General features: G+C 37.4%; 1 protein-coding gene across 1 annotated transcript in view; it reads left to right on the top strand.

Moving 5' to 3' along the window:
• The window catches only part of PGR (progesterone receptor), a 90905-nt gene that overhangs the window by 19403 nt on the left and 52218 nt on the right, over positions 1 to 19284 (top strand).

Genomic DNA, 19284 nt, shown 5'->3' with positions numbered 1-19284 from the left:
AATAAGGCAAGTCACACAAATTTTTTGCTTTCCCAATATCTAAAACAGTTATGTTTACACTATACTGTAGTCTGTTAAGTGTGCAATAGCATTCTGTCTAAATAAACAATGTACATGCCCTGATTTAAAATACTTTATTGCTAAAATTGCTAATGATTATGTGAGCCTTAAGCAAGTTGTAATCTTTTTGCTGGTAGAGGGTCTTGCCTTGATGTGAATGGTCATTAACTTATCAAGGTAGCGATTGCTGGAGGTTGGGGTGACTGTGGCAATTTCTAAATGAGACAACGGTGAAGTTTACCATATCCATAGACTGTTCCTTTCACAAAAGATCTCTCTGTAGTATGAAATGCTGTGTTTTACCCACAGTAGAACTTCTTTGAAAATTGGAGTCAGTTTTCTCAAAACCTGCTGCTGCATTATCAACTAAGTTTATATAATATCCTAAATCCTAAATCTTTTGTTGTCATTTCAACAGTGTTCACAGCATCTTCACCAGGAGCAGATTGAATCTCAAGAAACCACTTTCTTTGCTCATCCATGAGACAAAACCACTCATACATTCAAATTTTTTGAGATTTTAGCAATTCAGTCACATTGTTGGGCTCCCCTTCTAATTCCAGTTCTTTTGCTATTCCTACCACATATGCAGTTACTTCCTCCATGAAGCCTTGAATCCCTCAAAGTCATCTATAAGGGTTTGAATAAACTTCTTCCAAACTGCTACTAATGCTGATGCTCTAACTTTCTCCCATGAACCACAAATGGTCTTAATGACATCTACAATGATGAACACTTTCTAAAAGGTTTTCAATGTACTTTGCCCGGATTCATCAGAGGAATCACAATCTATGGCAGCGATAGCCTAATAAAATGAGTTTCTTAAATCATAAGGCTTGAAAGTCAGAATTACTCAGTGATCCATGGGCTGCAGAATGGATGTTGTGTTAGCAGGCTTGAATACATTAACCTTCTTGTGCATTTCCATCAGAGCTCATGGGATTTTTTTTTTTTTTTTTTTTTTTTAAGCAGTAGGTCTCAATAGTGGGCTTAAAGTAGTTAGTGGACCATGCTGTAAATAGATGTGCTGTCACTCAGGCTTTGCTGTTCCATTTCCAGAACACAGGCAGAGTAGATTTACCATAATTCTTAAGGGCCTTAGGAATTTCAGAATGATAAATGAGGATTGGCTTTAACTTCAAATGACCAGCTTCATTAGCCCCTAACAAGAGAGTCAGCCTTTCCTTTGAAGCTTTGAAGCCAGGCATTGACTTCTCCTATCTAGCTCTGAAAGTTCTAAATGGCATCTCTTTTTTCCAAGAGAAGGCTGTTTTATCTACATTGAATATCTGTTGTTTAGTGTAGCTACCTTCATCCGTGATCTTAGCTAGATCTTTTGGATAATTTGCTGCAGCTTCTACATCAGCACTTGCTGCTTCACCTTGCACTTTTATGTTATAGGAATGGCTTCTTTTCTTAAACCTCATAATCCAGCTTCTGCTACTTTCAAACTTTTCTTTTACAGCTTTCATCCCTCTCTCACCCTTCATAGAATTGAAGAGAATTATGGCCTTGCTCTGGATTAGGTTTGGCTTAAGGGAATGTTGTGGCTGGCATGATCCTCTATCCAGGCCACTAAGCATTTCTCCATATCAGCCATAAGGCTTTTTTTGTTTTGTTTTTTGCTTTCTTATCATTCATATGTTCACTGGAGTAGCATTTTTTTAACTTCCTTCAAGAACTTTTCCTTTGCATTTACAACTTGACTAACTGGTGCAAGAGGCCTAGCTTTTGGCCTATCTTGGCTTTCAACATTCCTCCTTCATGAAGCTTAATCTTTCTAGCTTTTAGTTTAAGGTGAGACATATGCAACCCTTCCTTTCACTTGAACATTTAGAGGCCATTGTAGGGTTGTTAACTGGCCTGATTTCAATATTGTGACACAGGGAATAGGAAATCATGAAGAAAGTGACAAGGACAGAATGGCCAATTGGTGGAGCAGTCCAAACACACACATTTATCAGTTAAGTTTATTGTCTTATATGGGCAAGGTTTGTGACACTCAAAAACAATTACAGTAATAACATCAAAGATCTCTGTTCATAGATCACCATAACAGAGATGATAATGAAAAAGTTTGAAATATTTTGAGAATTACCAAAATGTGACAGAGACAGGAAGTGAACATGTGCTGTTGGAAAAATGATGCCCATAGTCTTGCTGGATGCAGGGCTGCCACAAACCCTGAATTTGTAAAACATACAATATTTGTGAAGTACAATTAAACAAAGCACAATAAGATACTATATGCTTGTATCTCCCTTAATTTTCAGCTAAGAGCTATTTGAGAAGTTACTACCATCTCCTTTTTTCAGATATAAAAATTAAAACAAGGAAGGAAGTTAACTTTCCTAAAGATACCCCGGCAGTTAGTAATGGAGCTGGTAACCAAACCCAGTTTTGGCAGACTCCAAAAATTAAACCGCTTTCACTAAAGCACACCACTGGGCACTGTGAAGTACGAGATGATACTAGCAATTGATTGAAAGATTTATTGAAAATACTTAAAAATCTTATTGTAGTCAAAACTTTTAAAAATATTTTTTACTTAAAAAATTTATTATTATTTAGGGACAGACTGGGGTGCAGTGGCATGATCATAGCTCACTGTGGCCTTGAACTCCTGGACTCAAGTGATACTCCCACCTCAACCTCCAGATATTTTTTTTTTTTTTTTTTTTTTGAGACGGAGTCTTGCTCTGTCGCCGGGGCTGGAGTGCAGTGGCCGGATCTCAGCTCACTACAAGCTCCGCCTCCCGGGTTCACGCCATTCTCCTGCCTCAGCCTCCCGAGTAGCTGGGACTACAGACGCCCGCCACCTCGCCCGGCTAGTTTTTTGTATTTTTTAGTAGAGACGGGGTTTCACAGTGTTCGCCAGGATGGTCTCGATCTCATGACCTCGTGATCCGCCCGTCTCGGCCTCCCAAAGTGCTGGGATTACAGGCTTGAGCCACCGCGCCCGGCCTCCAGATATTTTTTTAAAGACAGGGCCTTGCTTTGTTGCAGGCTGATCTGGAACTCCTGGCCTCAAGCAGTCATCCCAACTCAGCCTCCCAAAGTACTGGGGTTACAGCAGGCATGAACCATCTTGCCTAGACTCAATTTTTTTTTTTTTTTTTGGATGGAGTCTCACTCTGTCGCCCAGGAGTGTAATGGCACAATCTCTACTCACTGCAACCTCCGCCTCCCAGGTGCAAGTGATTCTTCTGCTTCAGCCTCCAGAGTAGCTGGGATTACAAGCACCCACCACCAAGCCTAGCTAATTTTTTCATTTTCAGTAGAGACAGGGTTTCACTGTGTCGGCCAGGTTTTCTCAAACTCCTGACCTTAAGTGATCTGCCCGTCTCAACCTCCCAAAGTGCTGGGATTACAGGCGTGAGCCACTGCGCCCGGCCGGCTCAAATCTTACATATTTGGGTGCCTAGACTTAAATAACATTTAGGAAAATGTTAATTAATTACCCATATAGTTCTACCTTTACCTCTTTTTTCTTTCTTTCTTTTTTTTTTTTTTCTTTAACAAAGCCATTTTCAAGTGAGACTGAGGAGATTCTGGAAAATTATCACAGGATCTTAAGTCACTTGATGTACCTAAACAGAGTTTGAAGAAGTAATGAAGCTGAACATTGATAAATTAGGATTTCTATAATCAGGAAGAAAAAAATAAACTGTATAGATATGAGGCAAGGAATTAACCATTTGCATGTATATAACTGTTATAATCCTGCATCAGAGTAGCACAAGGACGTAAACAACTGTGTTGACAAATAGTTTTGTAATTTTTTAATGTTTTTTATGTAGCTGTCTTAAACTCCTTTCTCAATGGTGTGTGAGGTCAAATGATTGTGGTTTCTTTTTTTTTTTAATTTTGCATGTAATGTGTAGTTCCTTACATTCTCTAAATGCTTACTGGTTAGCTAACTATGTTATTATTGATGTCAGTTATAACTAGATACTTCATACAATTTCACGTTTTATAAGTTAGAAGATATGTGAATAGGGCATTTGGAAGAGCTCCAGAGAGATTGTTTTATTTAGAAAGAAAGGAGCAGAACAGCTTCAGGAAAGGTAGATGAAAAGCTGATTCATGGTCAGAAATAATTCAATTTAAGAGAATTGAAGGGAAGAAAAAAGAACACATTATTTAGAAAGATGACATGAAGGACTTAATTTCTTTTTTTTTTTACTTTAAGTTGTGGGGTACATGTGCAGAACTTGCAGTTTTGTTACATAGATATACACGTGCCATGGTGGTTTGCTGCACCCATCAACCCATCACCTACATTAGGCATTTCTCCTAACGCTCTCTCTCCCCAGCCCCCCAGCCCCTGACAGGCCCAGGTACGTAATGTTCCCATCCCTGTGTCCATGTGTGTGTGTTCTCATTGCTCAGCTACCGCTTATGAGTGAGACCATGCGATGTTTGGTTTTCTGTTCTTGTGTTAGCTTGCTGATGATGGTTTCCAGCTTCATCCATATCCCTGCAAAGAACATGAACTCATTCTTTTTATGGCTACATAGTATTCCATCGTGTATATATGCCACATTTGTTTAATCCAGTCTATCATTAATGGACATTTGGCTTGGTTCCAAGTCTTTGCTATTGTGAATAGGGCTGCAGTAAACATATGTGTGCATATGTCTTTATAGTAGAATGATATATAATCCTTTGGGTATATACCCAGTAATGAGATTGCTGGATTAAATGGTAATTCTAGTTCTAGATCCTTGAGGAATCGCCACGCTGTCTTCCACAATGGTGGCACGAATTTACACTCCCACCAACAGTGTAAAAGCTTTCCTATTTCTCCACATCCTCTTCAGTATCTCTTGTTTCCTGAATTTTTATGGTTGCCATTCTAACTGCTGTGAGATGGTATCTTATTGTGATTTTGATTTGCATTTCTCTAATGACTAGTGATGATGAGCATTTTTTCATGTCTGTTGGCTGCATAAATGTCTTTTTTTGAGAATGTCTGTTCATATCCTTGGCCCACTTTATGAGGTGGTTTTTTCCTTGTAAATTTAAGTTCCTTTTAGATTCTAGATATTAGCCCTTTGTCAGATGGATAGATTGCAAAAATTTTCTCCCATTCTGTAGGTTGCCTGTTCCCTCTGATGACAGTTTCTTTTACTGTGCAGAAGCTCTTAGTTTTATTAGATCCGATTTGTCAATTTTGGCTTTTGTTGCCATTACATTTTGTGTTTTGTACATGAAGTTTCTGCCCATGCCTATCTCCTAAATGGCGTTGCCTAGGTTTTCTTCTAGGATTTTTATGGTTTGCAGTCTTACATTTAAGACTTTAATTCATCTTGAGTTAATTTTTGTATGAGGTGTTAGGAAGGGGTCCAGTTTCAGTTTTCTGCTTATGGCTAGCCACTTTTCCCAACACCATTTATTAAATAGGGAATCCTTTATCCATTGCTTGTTTGTGTCAAGTTTGTCAAAGATCAGATGGTTGTAGATGTGTGGTGTTATTTCTGAGCCTCTTTTCTGTTTCATTGGTCTGTATATGCGTTTTGGTACTAGTGCCATGCTGTTTTGGTTACTATAGTCTTGTAGTATAGTTTGAAGTCAGGTAGTGGGATGCCTCCAGTTTTGTTCTTTTTCTTAGGATTGTCTTGGCTACGTTGGCTCTTTTTTGGTTCCATATGAAGTTTAAAGTAGCTTTTTCCAATTCTGTGAAGAAAGTCAATGGTAGCCTAATGGGGGTAACACTGAATGTATAAATTACTTTGAGCAGTATGACCATTTTCACAATATTGATTCTTCCTATCCATGAGCATGGAATGTTTTTCCGTTTCTTTGTGTCCTCTCTGATTTTCTTGAGCAGTGGTTTGTAGTTCTCCTTGAAGAGGTCCATGAAAGACTTAATTTCTTTAAAAACAAAACAAAAAAAAGGAATATGCTACCAAATAGGACTCTATAAATCACTTGGCTCCTCCTTCAGAAAACATCCAGAACCTGACCTCTTTTCCCCACCTCCACTGACCACTTTGGTTCAAGCCACTCTTATTCCCCTTTGGATGTATTGCAGAGGTCTCTTGACAGTCTCATTTCTATCCCTACCCTCCTAGATTCCAGAGGGTGAGAGTCTGCCCTCAACTTAGAAGCCATTGTGATACTGGTAAAATGTAAGTCAGATCATGTTAGCCCTCTGCCTCAATGTCTCCAGTGGTACCATATATTTTAGAAAAAAATCAAAGTTCTTACAGTGGCCTTCAGGGCCCTACAGCATCTGCACTCTGCTGCACTCTGATTGTACTGTCTACTACTCTTCTCCCTGGCTTAGCCAGCTCTAGCCTTACTCACATCCTCAAACAATCCGTCATCTCTTAGCATCTTAGCAATTTCTTCTTTCTTCTCTAATTCCTTTTCCCAACACTCCCCACTCCTCCAACCCATTCCAGCTTCCAGCTTCCATGAATATCCTGAAACATAACAAACTTTGGTGACTGCCAGTGTCTCACTTAACACGTTCCCCCACTAGAGTGTTGTCAAGTTGTCTCATTTAACACCAGTAACATTTAATATCAGTAATAGGCAGATTCAATCTTAGGGAAAATATGCCTAAAATTTATTTGCTGGAAAAAAAGAAAAGAAAAATTTGGATAATAATCTGCTTTGAATTATTACAAACACAACAGTATCTGTGAAACAAGACTGAGTGTAATAAGGAAACAACCGGATTAGAGAAAAGCATAGCTGGATGAGATAAGAAACTACTGCAGTATGATCTAAAATGCAATAACAGTTAAAATCCATATTGGTGGTCATAAAGAGCAGGAAATAACACCAATTATGTAGAATTCACATTTAAAGAGTTACTTCAGAATGAAAGGAAATTGGTAAACTGGTGAAAATTACATGCTATGATTTATTGTTTTTATTATGTACCAGTCATTGTGATAACATTTCATCTAATTTAGCTCACTTAATCCATATAACAGCATTATAAAATGTTTATCTCTATAATATATGTGGGAAAACTAAGAGTTTGATTAAATAATTTTATCATGCTGCAGAGAGTGACAGAACTGAATGTGAATGAAAGTCTAGGAAAGGCCTTATCACTATGCTGTTGGACAACAGATATGATGAATAGAGAGCACATATGCAACCCATAAATATCCAGTGATTCTGAAAAAGAAACTAAAAAACAAGGCAAGCAAAAGTATTAATTGATTATAGAAAATTACTCTTTCTTATGTATCTTTTTTACGAGATCATTCCTACATTGTGTCATCAGCGCCTAGAACAATGTTGGCACATGGTAGATACTCAAGAAATATTTGTTTATTGAACTGTCATAATTACTATTTATTAAGCATTTATTCTGTGTCTGTCATGGTGCTATAGATTTTATATACATTATTTTACCCTCAAAGCAACTTTTAAACTGTTATTTTATAGATGAGGATAATGTAGCACCAAGAAGTTAAATGATCTGTTCAAGGTTATATTTTTAATAATAGGTGGCAGAATATGGATAACAGAAGTAAGTTTAGCAGTTAAATAAAAATTTTACTTTTTAGATCAAAAAGACTCACTGCATCCCAGGTACATATAATTTTAAAAAGCTAAAACTTTGTATATATGGGTAATTTTTCATACGAAGATAAAACACCCTATATGCATTTAAGTAGGAGTAATAAAACTGGTTAACTACTAAGACATAAAAATTGTGTTGACATTAGTTTTCCTTTTTGAGTACTAAATGCTTGGATTGGCAAAATTCCATCAGGTTGAGTTGCCATTCTTGGGTGAAGATAACATATATTCTTATATATGTAAGAGGTCAGGAATATGCCCAGTCAATACCGAAGTACTTGTTTGTCTGATGGTTGGACTAATTTGGGATTTCTGTAGTATCCTGTAGTTCAGGGTGAAGTTTAGTAACATGCTGGGGTAAGAGACAGGAGCTGCTATTCTCTGCCCTGCTGCCCACCAGTGTGCTGTATCCCTCCCCAGGATCGCCCTTAAGGTCTCAGATGCTCACACCTGGTGTTCAGTGCCCAGTGGTCTGTTTTCTAGCTAGCATATTCTGTGTCGTCTTAGATTCTAGTCCAAAGACTATTTAGATCTGCTGTATCCTTGGGAATTTCCATGCACTTTATTATTTCTTCTAGGGCAGGGATCTCCAACCTAGAACAAGCCTATGACTTGTGGGCCATACCATACTGACTTTCACTGTTTCATTGCTTGAACTATTGAACATACATTATTGTTTTTCCTGCCATTTTACTCACCTGCTACTCACCTCCTGCTGTGAATCAGGACACACAGCAGGAGGTGAGCAGCAGGTGAGTGAGCATTACTGCCTGAGCTGCACCTCCCATCAGAGCAGTGGCAGTATGCAATTCTCATAGCAGCGCAGACCATATTGCATACTGCGCATGCCAGGGATCTAGGTTGTGCTCCTTATGAGAATCTAACTAATTAATGCCTGATTATGTGAAGTGGAACACTTTCATCCTGAAATCACTGCTTCCCCCAACCACCCCCCCTTCACTGCCCCCGTCCGTGGAAAATTCGTCTTTCATGACATGATGCAAAAAAGGCTGGGGACTGACGTTCTAGGGAAAATTAAATGTTTATGTATCTACTTTGTTACAAGGTTACTTGAAATAAACCAGTTAAATTCTTAGTATTTTGATCTCTAATATTCTCAATAAGATTTTCCTTCTCTCCCTCCCCCCACACCTTTTTCCTTCACTTTTATCAAAAATCCTTGGATCTTCATGAAGATATTTTAAAACTTACTGGTTTGTTATTGTCCAGCTGTCTTTCACACTCTGCTAGATAGTCACTCTTCATTCCACTTTACATGACCATCCCCTGATTACTACTGTGAAAAACTGTTCCCAACCTTTGTCTCATTCTGCATGCATCTTCAGAATATGCTGGATGCTAGAAAACATACAAAAAAACTTTAAGGAATAGTACAGCAAATATCTGTAATCAACAATTTGAAGGTAAGTTGCAGACATCATGACATTTCACCTCTTAAGACTTCAAAATTCATGTCCTAAGGGCAAGAACATCTTCCATTATAACCACAATATTATCACCCCAAAATTTTAACATTGATAAAACAATTCTAATATTCAGCCAGTATTAAAATTTCTTCAGTTTTTCCCAGAATGTTTTGTATAGAATTTTTTTTTCATTCAGGATCCAGTCAGGAATTGTGTATTTTACTTGGTTGACAACTCTATTTAGTTTTCTTTAGTCTAAAAAGGTCGCCCACCTTTGTTTGTCTTTCAGGACATTAACATTTTTTTCAGGAGTCTAGGCCAGCTGTTTTGTAGAAAGTTCCATAATCTGGCTTTGTCTGATTTTTTCCCCCACATAATTATATGGCAGTTAAACATTTTGACAAGAATCCTACACAGGCCAACGGTTCTCAGACACTGATGTCATGACCCCCTTATGTGCTTAAAAATTGCTACAAGCCCAAAGAACTTTTGTATACATGAATTATCTCTCTCAGTATTTACTGTGTTAGAAATTAAAACTCATAATATTTTAAAACTTTTTATTAGCTCATTTTTAAAAAAGCCAACCCATTAAACACTAATTATTCAAACCAAAAAATTTAATGACAAGAATGACATTGTTTTACATTTTTATAAGTCATTTTAATGTCTATCTTAATAGAAAACAGCTGGATTCTCATATCTGGATCTACAGTTAATCTGTTCCAATATGTTGTTTTGGTGGAAGCATGGGAAGAAAATGTGGCCTCACACAGATACATAGTTGGAAAATGGGGGAGTATTTTAATTGTCTTTTCAGACTTGACAAGTGGTGGCCATTTCATTAGAAATTGCAAAAGGATGATTCTCTGTTTCTATTATCCCTTCTGATTTTTTCAGCTATAAATATTTTTAATAGTTCTCTCTCTCTTCCAAGAGGCAATTTGGTAATCTTAAAATACATTTAATAATGGAAAGCCAAACATACTTATTATTTACTTTTAATTTTCAAATTTCAAAGTTGTGAGTTTTTGCCCTAGTAATCTCCAGTGGTTTCCAGTGAGTTCCTCTTGTTTCTTTCATTCTTTCTCTTCTTACATATTATTATGTACTGATGTTTTTTAAAATATATATTCAATGTGTTTTAATCACTTGAACTAGTTCTTTTTGATGTTCAAATGGTTTTAATTTTGGTTGGTGTGACTTATCAGTGGTCAATGAGACACAATTTTTATTAGCCCTCAGTAAAAGCAAATCATCTGTCACAGCAAAGCATCCCAGGCTCAACTTGCAGATTTCCTGCTGTAGTCCTGGATCAGTCATTTCCCCAAGGAGTTCTGGTTCCTTTTAGATGAAAATTATATTAGATGTGAAAATCTGAATTCCTGCTGGAGTTGTCTTTACTTCTGGGCATTTTCAGTGAACAGATCTAGAAAATATCTCTTTTTGAAAAAGAAAGGGGATCATGAATTTATACCATGATTTCTCAACCTCACACTGTTGACCTATTGGGCCACATAATTGTTGCAGGAGGGATGTCCTGTGCATTATGGGATGTTTAGCAGCATTTTTGGTCTTCTGTAATAATACCTACCCTCTAGTTATATAAACCAAAATTGTCTCCAGATATTGTGAAATGTCCTGGTGGGGAAGGGAGCAAAATTGCCTCTAGTTGAGGATTACTGGTTTACATTTGTATTTCTAACAAAATCAAAATCATTGCTAGTTGTTTTTTCTATATGTATTGTGTGTATGTGTGTGTGTGTTTGTGTGTGTGTGTGTGGATTCAAAATACTCAGCATTCAAAATAATCAGCATTATTACCTCTAACAACAAAACCTGCTTTGTAGACTAGCTCTTCCATCTCCTGCATAAAACTTAGGCCAGTCCTATAGATTTTAATCAGAAGAACCATTCCACTGATTTTATTAGTCTGTTCTCATGCTGCTGTGAAGAAATACCTAAGACTGGGTAATGTATAAAAGAAAGAGGTTTAATTGACTCACAGTTCCACATGACTGGGAAGGCCTCAGGAAACTTACAATCATGGCAGAAGGGGAGGCAAACAAGTCCTTCTTTACAAGGCAGCAGGAGAGAGAATGAATGCCAGTAGGGGAAATGCTAGACTCTTATAACACCATCAGTTCTCATGAGAATTCACTGATTGATCATGCTGCTCATGATGATCACAAGAGCATGGGGGGAACCACCCCCATGATTCAATTACCTCCCATTGAGTTCCTCCCACAACACGGGGGAATTATGGGATTACAATTCAAGATGAGGTTTGGGTGGGGACAGAAAGCCAAACCATATCAGTAATCAAAATGCCCAGGGAAGCATTATGCCAAATTTACAAATCCTCTTCTAAATTTAGATTTCTTCTTTGCCCCAATTCAGCACTCACTGCTTTGAGCTTGAAGCCTACAGGGAAGAACAAATAAGATCTGCTTCTTTTCTGTTTATGCTGCCCACACTCACCCACTGGCAGCTGATTTTGATCCTTCCAGGGCCAGGGTGTGGGAAGAGAAGTTAGACAAAGTGCATAATTTTACGCCACAAGTAGGAATTTTACTGTCACTGGGGTTATCTGTGTTTGGTGGGAGATTACAGGCTGCTCTTCCTCTAGTGGGATACTTTGGTGAGATTCGTGGAGATACCTTACTGAGAGGCTCTAACTGTAATCCTGTAATCCTGTAATGCAGTAGACACCTCTCTTCTCTCCGGACATGACCGTGACCCTGTGCTTCTGAACTTCCACTGACTGACCCTACACAATACTCTCTAGGTTGTCCTCTTAGCTGGAGCTAGTTTTTAAAAGAAAGAAACCTTTATTGATAAATATTTTCAGAAAAGCACTCAAAGATGTAGAGCTCATCAGTAGGTAAATGAAACCATGTTGTTATCACTCAGACCCCAAAATTGACAGATCATTAGGTTCCCAGAAGCTCCATTTTGCCCCTTTCAATCATTCCCCAAAAGTAACCGCCATCCCAATTTCTAACATGATAGATTGTTTTGAACTATTTTAGAACTTTATATTAATGGAATCATATGGTATTTTTCTGTGTCTGCTTATTTTACACAACATTATACTTATGGAGTTCATCCACATTTTGCATGGAGCTAGACATTTATTCTCGTTGCTGTGTAATAATGCATTGAATAAATAAAACCATTTGTTTACACATTATGCTATAGGTGATCATTTGGGTTGTTTTCAGATTGAGACTATTATGAACACTGCTACTATAAATATTCTTGTACAAATCTTCTATTTTTTGCATGTCCCTACAGATAAGCTTTTCATTTGCCTCTCCAAGGATGCTGGCAATTTCACTGGTCCTGTACCAGTCTTTGTTCCTTGGCCCGGGTTCCTATACCATGTAATAGTGAAAATTCACCTCCCATTAAAGGCCAATATTTTATTTTATTTATGTTGTTTTTAGTCATAAATGATTTTTGCCCTCACCCTGACTTTTGGACAGATTTCTGGCTTCCTGGCATTTTCTGTATAGTGTTTTCTAGTCCTGTTTTCATTGCTAAGGCAGGCTTTTAAGGTTCTACATTTTTATGCATGTAGTTCAGCCCTGACACTCTCTTCCATTGGGACTGAAGTAATATATCCCATCCTGTCATGGGCTTTAAACCCCATTGCTTATCTTTCAGGCATTTCTTATGTCTGTATCTGAAACTTTTTTGGATCACCGCAGAGTCAAGTTTGTTTCTCTGGCTTTCATTTCTTTTTTCTTTTCTGGCTTATGGAGATTTACATACCTTTTTTTCCAGACTGTAATTAAGCAACATGCTTCTATCATATTTTCTCCAGTATTTCTGCGTTTGTGGTAGAACGATTGCCATCATATGGACCAGCTCATGTTGCTTCAAGCCCATGACTGGCGGGTCACACCATATTGACTTTCACTATTTCATTCCTTAAACTACTGAATGTATATTATTTACTGCCGTTTTACTATGGATTTTCCCCTCCTTTTCAAAAATGCTGTGAAAAATTATGAACTCTCTCAGACGTAAGTGAAATATGTTCACCTGTGCTCATATTGAGAAGCAACACAAACCATATAAAGTTCTTCTTTTACAGGTAAGTCCCTTTCTTGTTTATGATAAAGAGATTTTATTTCCTTTAAAATGGAATTTTATTTGTCATCTGCCTAAAATTTTTGTAAGTCACTAGGCAAATAAAATGATCTAATCACATTTTGACAGTGCTTTTATTTTCACAGACTATGTTTTAATAAGAGTAACACTTGGGGCTGGGCGCGGTGGCTCACGCCTGTAATCCCAGCACTTTGAGAGGCTGAGGCGGGCGGATCACAAGGTCAGGAGATCGACACCATCCTGGCTAACACGGTGAAACCCTGTCTCTACTAAAAATACAAAAAATTAGCCAGGCGTGGTGGCGGGGCCTGTAGTCCCAGCTACTCGGGAGGCTGAGGAAGGAGAATGGCATGAACCTGGGAGGCGGGGCTTGCAGTGAGCCAAGATCAGCCCACCACTCTCCAGCCTGGGCGACAGAGTGAGACTCTGTCTCAAAAAAAAGTAACACTTGGAAATTAGATGTTAAAAATAGTCTTGTTAGACTTCACATTTAATTATGTTCTATTACTATAAAAAGGCAAGAAATTGCTGAATAAAAGGCATTCTGTAAGAAAAAAGTTAAAAGGGGGTAAAAAATCAGAAGCAAGTGACTATTTACTATATATGACAATAAGTGAAATATGTCTTATACTGTTGAATATAACTATATTTACAAATATAAGTGAAACCATAGGTGTAATTGTATATACAACACTTATCTAACAAATATTTATCAAACTGTATTTGCCATAAGAGTTAAAAGTATCAAACTAATTAGTTCCTACTCTTATAGAACCTAGTAGCTATAGGCACACAGTATATAATAGGAATACGTTGAATGTGCAGTTGGTACACAGAAGAAATGTCTAAAGCCTTTATGAGAGCAGTCAGGTAAGACCAGCTGAGGGGAGCAGTTAAGCCAAGGCTTGAAAGATGAGTGAGATTTTGTTAAGTTGGTAAATTGGAAGGAAGGGAGGAAAGTCATAGAGGCATGAGAGATTCTGGGGGTAATCCAAGGATGTTAGTACTCTGGAGCATAAAGAATATGGGAAAGAGTATGTGATTAGAAAGAAAAGACATAACAGCTTGAACTCACCCCCTGCTTTCTCCACCCTAAAACAGATCAGTTTTGCAAGGAGAAAGAAGTGTAGTGCTCTATTAAGCTCCCCAGGTTTCAACGGGGCCAGATGATGCATATATTAAGGAAGAGAGCTAGATAGTGGCTCCTACTGGAGTGAACTCCCCTATTTATCATTATGCCATGTAACCTGTTTGTGGTGGCTTATAACTTTTAAGTGTTCCTAAATGTCTTATACTCCTGGTGGTGACAATGTAGGTAAATAGCAAAGATGGTTAACAAATGGAATGCTCCGAGTCTTTTAATATAGTGACTTGTTTTACACTTGTTGTATAGTGACAATGTTATGTTGGACCGAGGAGAAGAAATAATATGCAATTTGAACCATCAACTTATGGTTTATGATGAGTGAGCGAGTAGATCTAGACATGGATGTGTTTCTCAAAACCAAGATATAAACTGGGGACTATTGTCTGAAGAAAATGGTAGCAACTGATGTTATGTTAGATTTTCATCTTTTTCTAGATTTCCAGGAAAATGTTGTGACAGGGCTAATGCATTTGTGCCTGACCTTTCTTCACCTGCATATACAGCCGGGTACCTGACAGAGTGACACATGTAGTGAGTGGCTTCCTCTGCATTCATTGCATTCTTGGTGGCTCTCAGTCCTGGCCATGCCTTATGGTTCAGAGGCAATGCCTGGGCCCCATGCCAAATTATCTTAGTCAGCTCTAGTTGGAACTGGCTAGCTACAACATTTCTTTAAGCCAAAAAAATTGCTTGAGAAGATAAACCTATAACTATACCCCCTATATTTTGTTTGCATGATAATGCATCTACTTTGCAGTTTTGATGGCTCATCACTTAGTGTTAAAGATGATGAAAAGTTAGAGTGAATTGAGCTTCCAGATTTTTTTAAACTGTTCCAGTGTGTCACAGGCAGTCTACAATGATATGAGTTGTGCCAACCCCTCAAGGTCGTGACTTCATGCCAGTGTCCTTAATTATTAAATATTTTCCTTCCCACTCAAACTTTAAATATTGGACCTCTAAGTCATTTTTTCTTCCAAACTTACAAGAATTGCATTCTGTTTGTTAACTATAATTTCCTTATTTATACTCATATTTAAATTTATACTTATGTTTAAGTTTATTTGGTACTTATCATCAGTCTCTTCATACCAGACTTCCTACCTCATACATTGTTTGCTATAACTTATCTATTGTTGACTGGATTACATCTTTAGGAAGAGTATACTGGGGCCTTATTTCCCAATTTTATGCATGTTTCAGAATATCTTTAAGTTGCCTTTAAACTGAGTAAATTGACTAGATATAGACTTCTTGGACCACATCTAGAAAAATCTAACTATATTTGAGATTTAGATGTGTGATAATCATAATTATAGTAGACATTTGTTAAGTACTTGCTATGTGCCAGACTATTCTAAGCTCTTACATGAGCTTGTGTATTCCTTAGATCCAATCCAAGGTACTAATGTTGTCTTCATTTTAATTGCCAAATGTCATCCAGATACTAAGTGATGAGATTGACATTCACACTTAAACAGTACTACTCCAGAATCCATGTGCTTAACTTTCTATACTACCTCTCAAGATAATTAACCTAAAATGTTTAACTGTGTGGCCTTGAGCATGTTATTTAACTTCTAGATGCCTCAGTTAACTCTCTATAAAATGAGAATAATAATACCTCCAAAGGTTGCTTTGATGATTAAATGAGTTAATAAATGTCAATAGCTCATAACAATGCCTGGCACACAGTAAGTGCTTAATAATTGTCTGTTGTTCTTTTATTATTTGTGGATAGTAAGTTGCAGATCTGAGCTTTGAACAAGCAGTTTGGCCTCTAACCTTGCTCTTTGGTACTACAGTGTAGTGTCAGCAATTAAGATGGCATTTTAATTTAGTGGTGGAAAACATGGATTAGTCAGTAAACAGTGTTGGGATATAGCAGATACTCAATACTTGTTGAATGTATGAGAATTTTATAAAAGTATAAATATATTCACTTAAATATTAACAAATAAATATTAAGAACCATTTAGATTTGTATAGACACTTTGGAAATATTTTAGTCTGTTCCACTGCAATAAAAAAATACCTTAGACTGGGTAATTTATAAATACAGAAATATTCAGAAATATTTTCTGACAGTTCTAAAGTCTGAGAAGTCCAACATCAAGGTGGCACAGATTCCACATCTGGTAAGAGCTTGCACTCTTCTTCCAAAATGGCACCCCTTACTGCATCCTCACATGGCAGAAAGGACAAAAAGGACCAAATTCACTCCCTCAAGCCCTTTTAAAAGGGTACTGATTCCATCCATGAAGGCAGAGACCCCACCTCTTAATATTGTTGCACTGGGGATTAAGTTTCAATATGAAGTTTGAAGGGGACACAAACATTCAAACCGTAGCTAGAAGGAAGCAAAATTGAGAAGAGATGCATGATTATCAAATTGTAGGTTATTTTCTGTTTTGAATTTCCTTATGTTCTTACAAATTTCTCTAATAATACAATTCATGATAGAGTTTGAACAGATAACCACTAAATTGTATTTTTTAGATATTGAGTTTGAGGTATGTAGAAAGATGACTGGAAGGTCAGAGCTCATATTGAGATTTTGGGGCCATCAGAAGATAATGAGACTACCCACAAAGTGTGTGCAGTGGCGCACAACATATAAGGACTAAGCAAAGTAAGAGGAGTTGACAAAGGAAATTTAAAAGGAACTGCTGGAAAGACAGGTGAAGAGTCAGAAAAGAGAGGCCCCAAAATATGAATCAGTGGGACAGGCAGGGAAATAAATCTCCTGAAGCAAATGATTCAGAAGATCAGGAAAGCATTCACAGCATTTAGGAATGAAAAAATCTTTGATGATGTTAAGCCATTTTATAAGAATAGTGACTACGCAAGTCAAATTACCACATAGGAATAAAGGAAGTTAGGTAGAAATAGCAAATGTAGATGATGTTTTCAACAACTTTAATAACCAAAAAAAAGGAGAATGGATTCCGGGAGAATCTAGAGTGAGGTAGGGTTCCTTTTTTTGGTGCTGGAACTTTTTTGGATGGAAAAATAATGAGAGAGCACGACATCACTGCACAGGAGAGACTAAAGATTTTAGGAGAGCAAGGAGGAAATTGATGGGACAAGACTTGAAAGCAGATAGGAAGGAACTGTTTGAAGGGCAAAAGCAAAAACGGTTGGTAAGGAGGACTCTCTATGAGACACTGAATAAGGAGGTGATATTGTAGGCCATTTTAGAAATATAAATGAGACAGATGAGCAGCATGCCAGCTTCTGGTGTTTTGATCAAACCTTTTTCCTGGGTATTTATGACCTGGAAGCAGAGAGTAGGACAGCCTCCCTTCAAACAACAATTACAAACAACAGTCTGTGTGCTCTATTTCTTGAGGTCTGTTTTCTGTATAGAATAGAGAACCTTGCTGGACACAGTGGCTCTTGCTTGTAATCCCACCACTTTGGGAGGCCGAGGCGGGCAGATGTTGGGAGTTTGAGACCAGCCTGACCAATATGCGGAAACCCCATCTCTACTAAAAAGACAAAATTACCCAGGCATGGTGGTGCATGCCTCTAATCCCAGCTACTCAGGAGGCTGAGGCAGGATAATTCCTTGAACCCAGGAGCGGGAGGTTGTGGTGAGCTGAGATTGTGCCATTGCACTCCAGGCTGGGCAACAAGAGCGAAACTCCATCTGAAAAAAAAGAATAGAAAATCTTGCTATTTTCTGTTCTCTCTTCTTATGAGATACTAATATAGGGTCTAAATAGATGATCGATTGATAGACTGACTTACACACACCTTGCTCTCACAGTCACTCCTATAGCCTAAATATATAACTTGTGGTTAAAAAATAAATAGAGTCAAATCAGAAAGTAGCATGCAGTACACTCTGCTAACCTCCTGTAGGACCGACATTATGTGCACAAAAGTCAGCATAGATATGAGGCTTCACAGTTACCCTTTATTAGGTGAAAGCTTAATTCCTGGGACTCTAAACAAGAGACGAACACTACTGTGTGAGTGTACATGAACATAAGTTAATAGAGGCATGTATCTTTATGAAAGTATTTGTGCTTTTCCAGAAATGCCCGAGGTCAGGAACCTTCTTGATATCAGCTGTCACATAGATAGGCCTTTTGGCGTTTTTGCCCTTTGCCATTTAGGCTAATCCTTCCCCTGCTTGATTAAGTACATGTTGTAGGTACCTCTGAGTTCCTGTACTGCAAACTTTGGCCAGAAGACTCTGATTTTAATCTTAACTAATGTAAAATACTACAGAAAAATTCCATGATCTTTTAAAATTATTTGTCATGTTCAGAAGTATAAGTAGGCTGAAGTAGTCTGATCATATTAAAAGACTCACAGTCTGTTTTAAAGAAATTTTTTGAGAAAAAAAAGAATGCCAGAAAAAGTAAATTAACATTTACATGTTTAAGCTGAATTTTTTTATTTTTGTTAAATCTAAATAAATTAGATTGTTCCATGTCTTATTAACATATTTGTGGTTTAAAAATCATTGTTGAATATTAAATTCATGTGCCAGACCTTTTTAAAGGCATCCATAGTTTTCTCTACACAAAGTGACCCCAGGGTGATGTGTGATGTGTATTATCTATATTTCTATAATTTTTCTCTTCTTTATTGAGTACTTCTGTCTGTTTTAAGTTCTTCCTTTATCATTATTTCTGTTCAAGATATTTTCTAATGTGTAGTCAAAATAAAGCAGGTATTAAATTCCGTACAATAAGTGCCCTATTTTTACATGTTCTTCCGTTGATTCCTTAAAGAGAGAACCAACTCTGGAACTTTTCCAATAGAACTAAGCATTTAGATTTTTTTTAAAAGTCTATTCCAGAGGCCTCTTCTTTAGTGTGTATCTGTTTTCCTAAAGGCATCGATGTCAGAAGAAAGGTTTTACTAGAGTTTGACCACCTCATACAACTAATGCTTATTAACAACGTGTAGCTAATCTTGAAATGACATCTAAAGGCAATCTGATTAAGAAGATAAACAATCTGA

The sequence above is a fragment of the Trachypithecus francoisi genome, unplaced genomic scaffold (genome assembly GCF_009764315.1).
Source record: "Trachypithecus francoisi isolate TF-2019V2 unplaced genomic scaffold, Tfra_2.0 Lachesis_group8, whole genome shotgun sequence".
NCBI lineage: Eukaryota > Metazoa > Chordata > Mammalia > Primates > Cercopithecidae > Trachypithecus > Trachypithecus francoisi.
The sequence above is the reverse complement of the archived record's forward strand: the minus strand, read 5'-3'. Positions and strand labels throughout refer to the sequence as shown.